Below are 14,713 nucleotides of genomic sequence, written 5' to 3' on the forward strand. Positions count from 1 at the left end.
TTTTCAGGAAAGGCAGCTTCCAAGAAAATATAAACCTTGTCAAGATCATTCACCTAAAATATTTTGTGATTCCTTTATAATCATTTTTATCCAGATTCCAATTATCATGTAACTATAGAGTAACCCAATAAAACTTTTTAAAATATTTTAAATTTTTCATAATAAATTGTGTTCATTGTAGAAAACTTAGAAAACCCAAAAAAGCACAAAGTAGAAAGTATTTCTATAATCACACCACCCAGGTATAGCTACTGTTAATATTTTTGTGTTCTCTACATGATACTTATAATAAAGCAATATTGTTGATTAAGCTGAGCAAACTTCTGTCGAATTTTTTCAACCTAATAAAATTGTTAAAGCATTTTCCCATATCAAGTTATTTACAGAAAATTATTTTTGTTGTTAAATATTCTGTCATTACATGGATACACCAATAACTAAGTCCATACTGTTGGACATTTAGCTTAAGTTTTTATATATTATAGGTTTAATTTTTTCCTTATTATAATGAATTTAGTAATAAATACTGTTACATATGTCTAATTACTTCTTCTGGATAAATCCCTAAAAGCAAAATTGCTAGTTCAAAAACAGAAAATGTCTTAATCATTTTTTTTTTTTGCTAAAATGCCTTTATGAAAGATCATTCAGATTTAAACACCAATCAGCTGTGTTTTTCTTCAACCACTAGTTTTTTTTTTTTTTTTTTTAAGATTTAATGTGTTTTATTGATTAAAATATTACATTTGTGCCACTTTCCCTTCCCTCTGCTCCCCTCCACCCGGTGGCCCCCTCCCTCCAGTTGTCCCCCCCTTTTAGATTATGTCCATTAGTTGTGCTTACAGTTCCTCCCAACCTCTCTCCGTCTATTCCATTCCCTCCTACCATGATCCCCAATTCCTATATCATCTCCCTCCCTCTCCCCACTCCCCCTCCCTGTTGACCTCCCCCCACTATATTTCCCTTACCCACAGTTCCTTTTCCACTCTCGTTGCCTGTTTCGTTTGCCTTTGTTTCATCTCCCTAGCTTCTGTTTTTTAAACCAGTCCCTTTAACTTCTCATATAACAGTGGTTTGGATCTAATGAACTCTTTCAGTTTTATTTTGTCCTGGAAACACTTTCTCTGTCCTTCTATTCTGAATGACAATTTCGCTGGATAGAGTATTCGTGGTTGTAGGTTTTGGATTTTCATTACTTTGAATATTTCTTGCCAGTTCCTTCTTGCCTGTAGGGTTTCCCTTGAGAAGTCAGCTGATAGTCTAATTGGGACCCCTTTGTACATAATTCTTTTCTTCTCTCTTGCTGCTTTTAAGATTCTCTCTTTATCTTTAATTTTTGACATTTTGATTATAATGTGTCTTGGAGTGGTTCTCCCTGGGTCCAGTCTCTTGGGAACTCTCCTTGCTTCTTGGACCTGCAAGTCTATTCCCTTCCCCAAGTCTGGGAAGTTCTCCTTTATTATATTTTCACTCAATTTTTCAAGTTCTAGTTCATCTTCCTCATTCTCTGGCAAACCAATGATTCTTATGTTGGGCCTTTTATAGCTGTCCCAGAGGTTTCTGATCCTCTCATTGTTGCTTGCCATTTCCTCTCGCTGCATTGGTTGACTGCTTGTTCCTTCTCCATATTCCAGTTTGTTGAAATGGACTCTGGATTCCTCACCATCTGTCTCATATGTGGTTTTGTTCCTTTCGTTATGAAAGTTTTTCGCTTCTTTCATATCTTTTTCCTGCTCTTTTGTGAATTCTGTAAGCCACCTGATAACAATGGCCCAGAACTGAGCCTCTGACAGGTTTCTTATCTGTTCATCTGTCAGGTTCTCTATCTGCTGTCTGGTGAGCTGCACCACCGGGATCTCTATATTTGTCTGCCACATTTTGACAGATGCGTTTTGTTTTCCTGGGCTGGCTGTCGGGGGCAGTGCCTGTGTACGCGTCACAAATCAGCGACCGGCAGGCGCGCGACCTATTTCGCAGCCCTGTGGTGCTTTCTGTGGGGGCGGGGGTCCAAGATGGATTCACACAGTTATTCAGCTAGGAGACCGGGATCCGTCCTCCCGCCCCCCTGGGCCTCACTGTTCAAGGCGATGCTGCGGCTGCTCCCCAGCACCGGAGTCGGGCACGCCAGGGGCTTGATTGGAGTCGCGCACGCCAGGGGCTTGATTCGCCGCCCCGCCCCGCCGCTCCGCAAACAGCTTTGCCTTCTTTAACTCTTACCTGCCCAAATGGCACCGCTGGTTTATAACTTCATATGTTGGGCTTCCGTGTAGCTTTATTTTCTGGAATTTCTAGTTATCCTTTGTTTTGAAGTAGTTGTATTCCACTATAGTTGTAGAGGGAGACCTAGCGTGTCCGTCTAAGCCTCCATCTTGGCCGGAAGTCGTCAACCACTAGTTTTTAATGTGGCCTGGTTCCATACTACTCAGTGTTAACTGTTACTATTTTTATTATCTGGACTTGTTTTCTTTTCCTTTTAATAGTTCTTTCCATTCACTTTATTTTTAAAATAAAAAAGGGAAGGACTTTTGCTTCCACCCATGAAGGAGGAGAAACTATATGGCATGCGTACCCCTCCCCCATACTCGATATCTACAGAATTAGACAAAATATATAAAATGTCTTTTGGGGGGTACTAAATAATAGGTAGTACATATTTGTGATTTGTGAGAGCAAGACTTGAAACCTAGACCCAATTTCTTAGCCTTAAGTTAGAGAGGGGGAGCCCGTGCAGAGCTTGGCAGCTTCTCTGAGTTGAGGAGAGAGAGAAAAAAAAAACAAATAATACGAATTAGAGCAGAAATGAGTGAAAGCGAAATAGGAGAGAAAATCAACAAAACCAAAAGTTGGTTCTTTGAAAATATCAATGAAATTGATCAGCCCCTAACCAGCCTAACTAAGAAAAAGAGTTACAGAACACAAATTATAAATTTTCTTTCTAACAGCAATAAAAGAGGAAACAGCATTACAGATTCCATGAAAATTAAATACATAATAAAGGAATTATGAACAACTCTATACCCACAAATCTGATAAGCTAAATGAAATGAACCTATTCTTGGAAAGAAACGATCTTCTAAAAATTACACAAAAAGAAATATACAATCTGAATAGACCTTTACCTAATAAAGAAATTAAATTAATAATTACTAATGTTCCAGAGAAACAAGATGGCGGAGGAGTAAGTGGAAGCTACACTAACTTCCTCCTAGAACTAGTCTGGATTTACAATGTAATTTTGGAGAAATCATCTGGAATAACGAACCGAACACCAGCTGGAGAGAAGTCTTATAACCACGGAGAGACAGAAAAGGCCGCTACATCACAATGTGACCGGTAGGGAGTGCGGAGACGTGGAAGGGCTGGCTGGGCTCCCACGGGTGGCAGCTGAAGGGGCTGAGAAACAGCTCAGCAGCCGGGGATTCCCCCTGAGAAGGGCAGGGTCTAACCCCCCAGCTGGGCTTCCCAGCCTACAGCGACAGAGTGGAAAGTAAAATAGTATCAGCTGTGAAAAGCGAAAAGCCACAGGCTTTCTTGCTAGCCGGAGAGAAACAGCAGGAGAAAAAGAGCTCTTAAGTGGATCACATACAAAAATATTTTGGCCACCACTTACCCTGGGCTCAAGCAGAGGGAAGGCAGAGAGGACTGGAGACACTTGGGGAGAATTTGGCACGGTGGCTTTGAGGGGAGAACTGGAGGAGCAGCTGACTGGGTCCCAGTGCTGACTCATCCCCAGTACTGCGGGTAGACCATTCCCCTCCAAGTGGCGTCAGCCTGAGGGGAAGCAAAAGCCCTGCCTACAGGAATTAAGCTGCCACACCCACAGTCCTTAAGCCTGACAGCTAATCACAGATTGAATAGATTAACAATCAAAGAAGACAGACAACAGCAGTAGATCCCTGGAAGTCTCCAACAGGCTGCCTAGGGCCAGACTGGTACATGATCTGACGCCACCAGAGGCAGATCCAGGAAGTGCAGATCATTCCAAGAAGCACCAACAAACAATAGGAGTCAAAAAAATGGGGAGACAGAGAAACAACCTCCCATCAAAAGGAAAGGTAGAATCCCCAGAAAGAGTGCTAAATGAAATAGAGGGGAGCGAACTATCAGATATGGAATTCAAAACATGGATTATGGAGAAGCTGAATGACCTCAGCGGAAACTTCAAAGAACTCCAGAAAAACTACAAGGAACTCACAGAAAATTACGTGAGCATGAAAAAGGACATAGAAGCTATCAATAAGAGCCAGGAGGAAATGAAAAATACGATCTCTGAATTGAAGAACACAGTAGAAGGAATTAAAAGCAGGCTAGAGGAAGCAGAAGATCAGATCAGCGAGCTGGAGGACAACCTACACAAAAACTCCCAGACAATGCAACAAAATGAAAAAAGACTGAACAAGACTGAAGAGGTTCTAAGACAGCTGCAGGACAACATGAAACGTAATAATATCCGTATCATAGGAATTCCAGAAGGAGAAGAAGAAGAGCAAGGGATAGAAAACCTCTTTGAAAAACTAATGACAGAAAACTTTCCTAACATGACGAGAGAAAGAGTCACGCAAGTCCAGGAAGCACAGAGGGTCCCAATGAAGATGAACCCCAACAGGCCCACTTCAAGACACATCATAATTAAAATGCCAACATTCAAAGACAAAGAGAGAATCCTAAAAGCAGCAAGAGAGAAACAACTAATAACATACAAGGGAGCTCCAATAAGGCTATCATCAGATTTCTCAGCAGAAACACTACAAGCCAGAAGGGAATGGCAAAAAATATTCCAAGCAATGAAAAACAAAGGCCTACAACCAAGAATACTCTACCCAGCAAGGCTTTCATTCAAAATGGAAGGTGAAATAAGGAGTTTCCAAGACAAAAGAAGGCTAAAAGAATACATCTCCACCAAACCAGCATTGCAAGAGATGCTAAAGGGTCTGCTTTAAGAAGATGAAGAAACAGAGAGACAGAGAGGAACACGAGTACAAAGGGGGAAAATGACAATGAATAAGTACTGAAAGAAAGAAGGAACTTCTACCATTTGCAACAACATGATTGGAACTAGAGAGAATTATGCTTAGCGAAATAAGCCAGGCAACAAAAGAAAATTACCTTATGCTGTCTCCTGTTACAGGAAACTAATGAACAACACAAACAAATGAGCAAAATTGAACCAGAGGTATGTAAACAAGGAATAAACTAACAGTAACAAAGGGGGAGATGGGAGGGAGAGAAGGGGTAAGAAGGGGAAGGGTCTAGTCAAAGAACATGTATGAATGACCCATGGACATGGACAACTGGGTGGGGACTGACTGTGGGGGGGGACAGGGTGCAGGGAAGCAAGAGGGGGAAAAAAAGTGAGACAACTGTAGTGGAAAAACAAACAAACAGAAAATTTTTTAGTGGGGGGGGAATAAAAATATAAAGAATAGAAATGCAAGTTCAGTGAATATTAGAAGGACAAGGATTTTCCTTCCGATAAGACAGTCCTACAGATTTAGAGACTTGTATGTGGGTTATGTTACATAAATTAACATGTGTTTTCTGTTTTCAAAGGGCATAAGCCTACAATCTCATTACCTGAGTGATTATCTGTATGCATAGGCCTCACTTAATCCTGTCTGCATTGCTGCCTCCTGAGACTCAATGGTTTGGCTGAACTAAGTGGCTGGGTTGGTGAAGAACGGGGTGGTCTGTGGGCTTCACTTTAAAACCGGTTTCTCTTTTCTATCCTAATGGCTTGGACAGAAAAAGCCCAGAGGCCTGAGATGGGGGAAACCTAAAATATTTCCCTCAGTCCAAAATAAGTATAATGGGCAAAAGGGTTTTGGACAGGTGAGATGTACCTGGCACACCTTCCTCCAAAGAAGCCCTTCTTTTCCCTAATGTGGGACATTGAAAAATTAATACCTGTCTTTTGTCATCTAGTGGTTACGGATTAAATGATGTCCTTTAACCCTGTTGCCCCCAGAATACAACAAGGATGCCAGCCTGTCAAACCAAGCATGCCGTTTTCCAGAGACAGCCAACCAACCTGGAGTCTGCACGATCCTTCCCCTTGTGGGAAGGCCACCCTCCCCTCCACATCCCCACTCTTATTAGGGATTTCTTGACCCACGGGTAGGTAGGACGACGACCATGTCCAGCTTGAAGCAGCTAGAGGAGCTCGAGACCTTCATCCATTGTCCTTTATAAGATTGTAAAGGGTCTTAAGTCTGAGAGGGAGGAATTGTTATTTTTTATTGTTAAAATATTTAACTAATTAATTAATTAATTTTAAAAAAAGAAGAAGAAGAATATATGAAAGGGTGAGGCGGGAGAGCTTGTATGTACGACCCATGGGCATGGACTTGGAGAGGGGATTGTTGGGGAAGGGGGGTGCTGGGCGGAGGGGAGCAAAGGGGAAAAAAAATTGGAACTATTGTAACAATATAATCAATAAAATATACTTAAAAAAAAAAAATAATTACTAATGTTCCACAACAGAAAGCACCAGGCCCAGATGGGTTCACTGATTAATTCCACCAAACATTTAAGGGAGCTATTATACCAATTCTCTAAAATCTCTTTCTGAAAACAGAAACAGAGAATACTCCTCAACTCATTCTATGGGGTCAGTATTACCCTAATATCAAAATCATAAACAGGCATTACATGAAAACTACTGACCAATATTTCTCATGAACAAAAATCCTCAACAAAATATTAGCAAATCAGTGTATAAAAATAATGATACACTAAGCCCTGGCTGCTGTGGCTCAGTGGATTGAGCATCGGCCTGCGAGCTAAGTGTCACTGGTTCAATTCCCAGTCAAGGCACATAACTAGATTACACGTCAGGTCCCCAGTTGGTGGCGCAAGTGAGAGGCAATCACACAGTGATGTTTCTCTCCCTCTTTCTTCTTTCCCCTCTTTCTAAAAATAAAATAAATAAGTAAACAAACAAATTTTTAAAAATAATGATACACTAAAATTTATTAAAGGTTTCATATGTGCATATTTAAAAAATCAAAGAATTAACACTATGACCAAGCAGGATCTGTCCCATGTATGAAAGGCTGGTTCAACATTAAAAATCAATTAAGGTAATCAATCACATCGACAGGCTAAAAATGAAAAATCACATGATTAAATCAATAGATGCAAAAAAATATTTGATAAAATTTAATACTCATTTATGACAAAAACTCTCAGTAAACCAGGAAAAGAGGGAAACTTCCTCAACTTGATAAAGTATATATAAAAACCCTACAGCTAACATCATAATTAATGGTGAGTAACTAAAAGCTTCCTCACTAAGTTCAGGAAAAAATAAATACATCCCCTCTCACTAGTCCTACTTAACATTGAACTGGAAGTTCTAGTTAATACAAGAAGACCAAAAAAAGTTATACAGACTGGGAAAAAAGAAATAAAACTAACAGATTGTAGGATCATATATTTAGAAAACAAAAAAGATCAATCAAATTTTGTAATTTTGAAAGCTATAACAAATTCTCCTTCATGGATATTTTAAATCTTTGACAATATAAGTAAAAACAGTAATTTACTTGAATTTATGTCCCTGTAATTATGAAGGAGATTGAACATCTGCCCATAGTTCTCTGAATCATTTGTGTTTCTTTTGCTATAAACCACCATTTGTAACCTTTGCCTATTTTTCTATTATAATCTGAGACATGTACTTATTTATTTGTAGAAGTTCTTTCTATATAAGCAAATTACCCTTTATCTGCATCATAAGTTGCAAATATTTCCTTCAGTGTATTTACATTTTGACTTTGATTATAGTAAGTTGTACAAGTTTTTTTAAAAAATATTGCCTAATTTATTCTTCTTTCATGACTTGTAGGTTTTGTATTATACTTAAATCTATCCTCCCTATGGTTATAAAAAATAATTCTCTAGAGTTTTCTAAGATATTTTATGGTTTTATATTTTATGCTCAAAACTTTAATCAGCTGGGAATATATTTTGGCATATCATACAAAGTTCTTATTTTTTTTTCCAGATGGCCACTCAATTGTTCCAATACCATTTATTGAGTAATCCATCTTTCTCCATTGATCTGAAATACCATCTTTATCATGTACTACATAACCATATGGACTTGGATCTATTTCTACACTTTCTATTCTGTTCTACTGGTGTGCCTGTCTATTCCTGTAACAATACCAGATTTTCCTAATTATTGTAGCTTTATAACAAGAGCTAATAATAGCTAATATGCAAGTTTCTCCCTCCTTTCATCTTCTTTATCAAAAATTTCCTAGCTACGCTTAATTATTTTCTATTTGAAATTTGGACTTTGTATAGTCCACACAAAAAAACTTTTGGCTTTTTATTGAAATCATACAAAATTTATAAATTTATAAATTTCAGGAAATTGTCCTGATTTTGATGCTTCCTTTTCAAAATTACAGTATGCCTTTTCTTTGTGCAAGTCTCCTTTTACTATTCTTCAAGTCCTTTACTAGCACTCAAATTATTTTAATGTTTTATTGATTATATTGTTACAGTTGTCCCAATTTCTTTTCCCTTTGTTCCCCTCCACCCAGTGACATCCCTCCCTCCAGTTGCCCGCCCCCCTTAGTCCATGTCCATTGGTTGTGCGTATAGTTATTCTCAATATCTTCCTATCTACTCCACTCCCTCCTACTATGCTTCTTAGTTCCTGTACCATCTCCCTCTCTTTCCTCCCTTCCCCCTCCCCACTGACCTCCCCCCATAATGATCTCCATACCTATAATTCTTTTCACACTCTCATTGCCTAGTAAGTTTGCTATTGTTTTGATTCCTTAGCTTCTGTTGTTGGTTGTTGTGATACAGTTTTCATTTTAACGTTCATAGTTTTGATTTTCCTTCTAAACAAGTCCCTTTAACATTTCATATAATAGTGGTTTGGATCTGATGAACTACTTCAGTTTCACTTTGTCCTGGAGCACTTTCTCTGCCCTTCTATTCTGAGTGACAGCTTCGCTGGATAGAGTAATCGTGGTTGTATATTTTTGCTTTTCATTACTTCGAATATTTCTTGCCAGTCCCTTCTTGCCCGCAGAGTTTCTTTTGAGAAATCAGCTGATAGTCTTATGGGGACCCCTTTGTATGTAATTCTCTTCTTCTCTCTTGCTGCTTTTAAGATTCTCTTTTTACCCTTAATTTTTGACATTTTGATTATAATGTGTCTTGGTATGATTCTCCCTGGGTCCAGTTTTTTTTGGAACTCTCTGTACTTTCTGGACCTGTAAGTCTACTTCCTTCCCTAAGTTAGGGGATTTCTGATTCATTATTTTTTCACATAATTTTTCAATTTCTAATTCTTCTTCTTCACCTTCTGGCAACTCTATGATTTGGATGTTGGCCTGCTTATAGCTGTCCCATAGGTTTCTGAGCCTCTCCTCGTTTTCCCCACTTTTTGTTTCCTCTTTCTGCACTGCTTGACTATTTGTTTCTTCCCTATATTCCAATTTGTTGATTTGACCCCTGGTTTTCTTTCCCTCGCCACTTGTTTTGTATGTGGTTTTGTTCATTTCAGCAGGACTAGCCTTCATTCCTCCCTTATCTTGTTTAAGATCTGCTGTCAGGTCTGTAAGCATTCGTATAACCAAAGCTCTGAACTGTGCCTCAGAAAGATTTCTTATCTGCTGCTTCATTAGATCAGATATTTGCTGTCTGGTCAGCTATGTGATTGAGATGTCTGTCATGATCTGTGCCATCCTGACAGTTTTGTGTTTACCTTTGCTTCCCGGGAGGGGCTGTCACACCTTCTATGCTGTAGGGGGCAGAACTCCATGCACTCATCACAACTGGGCAACCCTTCTTACCACTCTGTGGTATTTTGTGTGGGGGTGGGGGTCCAACATGGATTCCTGTTGTTCAATCTCCACTGAGAGACTGGGAACCTCCTCCTCCATCCCCAACCCCTCTGGGCCTCACAGTCCAAGGCAATGGGGGTCTGCCTTTCCCGGTGTTGGAATCGTAAGCTGACGGGCCTGGGCTGCAGCCAGGGGTGCTCCCAAGGCACTTCTCACCTCCCTTAAATACAAGTGTCTGTGCTTACCTCCATCCCACCACTGTCACCGCTGCTGCTGCTACTGCCAGCACAGCTTGACCTTTCCACCCTGGCTTCGCCCCTCCTACTCAGCTGGATGAACACCACTTCTTTACAACTTCATATGTTGGACTTCCATTTATTTTCTGAAACTTCTGGTTATTTCTGGTTTTGTGGTAGTTTTATTCCTTCTTAGTTGTGGAGGGAGATGGAGCATGTCAGTCTAGGACTTCATCTTGGCCAGAAGTCTCCTATGTGTGTTTGCCTCTGTGTCTAAGGTACAGCTTTCACTCCTGTTACATTGTAAGGGGCGGAGCCTTAGGGGTTCGTCATGCAGGGCAACCTGTTTCACCATATTGTGGCACTGTATGTGGGGGAGGGGTCTGAAAAGGAATAATGCTGCTTGCCCAGCACTCACCCCTTTTCCAGGCACTTCTCCCACTTCTGTATGGGACTGGTGCCTCTCCAATGACTGGTTGTCATTCCCAGAGCAGATGGGTCTGCAGATGTTCTAAAACTGTGGGGGCCCTTTAAACAAGCAGACTCTTCTTAGAGACCAGCAGTTTCTGCCTTCGCCACAACCCCCACTGGTTTGCACAGTCAAAAGCAATGAGGCTTTATTTTCCCCAGTGCAGGAACCATGAGTTGTGCAGTCTGGTGGGGAGCTGGGAATGCTCCCCAGGTGTTCCTCCTGACTTTTCAAAATGTGTAACTGTGCTTTCCGCCAGCCTGCCGCTGCTGCCACAACCATACTGGGTCTTCTCTGCCCTGACTCCGCCCCTCCTATCTGTCTGGGTGAGTATATCTTTGTTTGTTGGACTTCCATGAAATTTGATTTTTTGAGGTAGTTGTAATCCTTCTTAGTTGTGGAGGGAAACTCAGGATGTCTGTTACGCCCCCACCTTGGACGGAAGTCTAGCACTCAAATTTTTTTATATAAATCTTGCATATTTCCTTTTCAGTTGTTTTAATCTAATTGCATTGACTACAATCCTTTAAAAGTTATTAAATATAGGACTGATAAGAGAAGACATCTTTGCCTTATTCTTAATTTTAACAGAAACATTTCTAATATTTTCCCATTTAGAATTATACTGGTTGAGTGGAACTTGTATGTACATGCACAAAAACAAAGGCCTATTACTAACTATTAAAATGTTTTTTAATTCCGAAATGAAAAATGAACTCTATTAAATGCTTTTTAAACCTCTATGGAGGTTATAATATTGGGATTTTCTTAAAGGTATCATGAAGGTTTTATTATTATTCACTTACTTATCAGTTATATTTACAATCTTGAATTTCATAGGTTTATTAAGCATTTACCATTTTTCTTGTATGAATAGCCACTCAATGTCATTTGCCCATTTTCCTTCTGAGTTGTTTAACTTTTTGATTTGTAAGAGCTCTCTGTATTGTAAGGAGACTAACTTTTTGTTATATAGGGAGTAAAATTTTACAGTTTTTTTTTCTTTTGAAAATTTTTAACAGTAATTTAATATATAAATAATAATTATTAATTCTAATATTTAATATCTATTAATAAAAATTACTTTTTAATATAATTAAGTTTTTCACTTTTTCTTTATGACTCCTGCTTTGGTATGATTCATAAAAATACTTGCACAACTTCAGCATCATAGGAATTTAAAAAGAAATGTTAGTAATAATTGTAAAATTACCAATAATCACTACCATTTATTGAGTATTTACTATTTTTAGACACTACCTACATTATTTAATTTTCACAACAAACCTAAAAGTATTGTAAGTATTGTTCCCATTCTACAGATAGGAAACTGAAGTTCAAGAAGACAGAGTAGCTTGCCCATAATCACGAGACTTGCAAGTGTGGAGCTGAGATTCAGCCATTTTGCTTTGCACAAACTCTGAACTTTGTAGAGATGAACAGACCTGGGATCCCCCTTCCTGGCTCTGCTGTGCTAGCTGCTAGGTGTGTTGTTACCCTTCACACCTCTGTGCCTTGATGTCACCTGTAAAATTTGCTTAATAGTAACTCCCTCATAGAGTTGTTGAGCGATTTAAATAAGAAAAAAGTATACAATGTGCCCCAGCACCTAGAGACAGTCATAGAAGAGAGTCAGCCACCACCTTTCTTTGCTGGAGTACCTTAACTCTTTCCCTTCCCTCTCTTTGTTGAAGTGCGGGGTGGAAAGGCAGTGACCAGAGAAAGGGCAAACCAGTGCAGCTGTGAGGGGCAGAGATGGCAATTCCAGGCATATCCCACCCAAATGAGGAACAGATTGAGGTTCACATCTCTGAAGGTGATTCACCCTATAAGGGGCTCAGGAGCCTCCTACATAGGAGGTATGCCTTTCTGAATGTGGGAGGCTGGGGTGGGGCTGGATCAGGAGGATCTCTCTACTGCTCAGAGGCAGCTGCTCTTGCTTATGTGGAGAGCCCTGTGATATTGTTGCTCATCTGTTAGCTCTTGCACTGTTGGCCTGGACACACCCAGAGAGCATGTGTACCCTCAAAGGACACCTGCTGCCAGAGGTGTGCTTCCTCTTCTTCACTCTACTACTCAGTGATGGTGTCCTTGCCCCTGCTACAGGGACAGAGGTTTCTCAAGTCACCTCTGCCCCCAAAGGATATGCAAGGACACAGGTGGTGGAAGCTGGTACCAGTGGAAGGAGTGGTGAAAGTCATCATCTGCCCAAATGGCATCATTTCCAAGTTCTACCCCTCAGGAGTCAACTAGCTGAACCTGGCTGAGGGAGGACCCTCAGCAGCCGTTCTTGTTCCCAGATAGATGGAAGCATGTCACCATATTCAGGTTCTTCCTGCTCCGTGGCATGGTGGACATTGTGAGCTAATCATGCCAGGCAGAGCAGAATATGAAGCTGGAGCGAGCAGCCAAGTACCTGACCATCAGTATGCTGGCTGGCACTGCTGATGGCAGCCCCCAAAGAGAATAAGGGCACCCTAGAGATCCTCAAGCACATCCTGTTCATAGGGCCTGCCTTCCTGGTCAGCCTAGTGCTCATCATCGAGGTCTGGGTCCCTGACCAGCCCCCACCCTGGGGTTCAAGGCCTGGATGAGGCTGGTGTTCAGCACATGGCTGCTGCAGCTCTGTGTGGTAATGTACGTTCCTCCCTCCCAGCAGCCTTGGGGATCAGAAAACCCTGTGGACCTTGCCTTCCTCATTATCTTCTTCTGCGGTCACCTGGGCCCAGGGGTGGCCATTATGGCCACTGCCTATGGTATCTGCAGGATATGGCATCATTGCTGCTCCTCCTGGAGAGATCTCAGGTGTCAAGTACTAGCCACAGACTACAACAGTGAACAGCTGGAATTTCACACCCTCACTTCTGTTCATGCCCTTACCCTGGAGGCCCTGCTGGTGCCTGGGAGAGGTCCTGGGGCATGTGAAGGACCAGCCTTTCCTGAGTCATCTCTGTCCTCAACGTCTGACATGACAGCATATTCTGAAGGTGGAAACTGAGCCTGAAAAAATATCCTGCTGGGAGCTCAGGGCGAGGCCCCTGCACCACTGTGTGCCCTCCCAGGAAGAATAGAGAAGAGCCAAGTAGTATTCAAAGGTTCACATAGTCTGACTTATTCTCTCTGAGCTCCAGTGCTGGGACAGCAGCTTGAAAGGAACCAGGGACATACAGGGAGAAACTGAATTGTCTGGCATCAAGGAGAGAGCTGGGAATGCAGCTTTCTGCCAGACACAAATGCTGGCAGAGGCCTTTGTTCCTCCCAGAGCCAGTAGGCAGGTGCCATGTCTGAGTCTCCATCCATATACTGTTTTATTTTACCTATTAATATTGTAAATTTTAAAACAAAGTTTATAATATTGAATAATTCTTGCTTTCCTCAAATAAACTTCACCATACTATATTAACTTTCAATATGCTGTTGGATTCTGTTTACAATTGTTATTTGGTATTTTACATTTATAATATGTACATAAGTGAAATTGATAACCTAAGCCTTTTGTTCAGTTTTTGTTGGATTTTCAAATCAGTGTATATTTTCATTATCTTCTTTTTCTATGGTCAAGAAGAGTTTAAATTTTGTTGCAATTCTCTGTCCTTTAAATGTTTGATAGAATTCCCCTCTGCATTTATCAACCCCATTGCTTCTGAGCAGGAAATATATCTTGAATAGTTTTCTCTATTTCTTTTTCCCAAAATAATGGTAGGATGATGTTTTTATCCCCTCTGAGTCAGTTCAGGTAACTTATTCTTTCCTAGGGAATTATACATTGCACCTGGAACCCCAAATTATTTTTATAAATATGAACACAGGAAATCTTGTAACTTTATTTTCTTCTGCATATGTGGCTATTTCACCAGTGTGACCTCTTATTTTCTACTGTGATTTCTTCTTCATTTTTTTTTCTTGTTTAGACCAACTAACAAATATTTAAAACCTTTTCCCCATTGAACCAGCTGTTAGATTTGCTATATTTATATTATCTACTTTTAAATTTATTAATTTCTGTTTTATCCTTGTTTTTCTTCTTTCTGCTTTTCTTAGCTTTGTTTTGCTTTTATGTTGTTACTCTTATAAAATTGGATACTTTCTTCAACAATTTTCACCCTTTATTTTTACTTATTACTATAAATTTCCTGTAAATACTATATATAAAAGGGCCTATAATCCAATGAATCTCTTATGTTTTGTTTTCCTTATAA

General features: G+C 40.2%; 1 pseudogene; it reads left to right on the forward strand.

The window, feature by feature from the left end:
• The first annotated feature begins 12,529 nt into the window (after window positions 1–12,529).
• On the forward strand, window positions 12,530–13,512 carry LOC150008462 (transmembrane epididymal protein 1A-like; annotated as a pseudogene).
• Window positions 13,513–14,713: the final 1,201 nt, after the last annotated feature.

This window comes from Furipterus horrens, unplaced genomic scaffold (genome assembly GCF_987537825.1).
Source record: "Furipterus horrens unplaced genomic scaffold, mFurHor1.1.pri manual_scaffold_5, whole genome shotgun sequence".
Lineage (NCBI taxonomy): Eukaryota > Metazoa > Chordata > Mammalia > Chiroptera > Furipteridae > Furipterus > Furipterus horrens.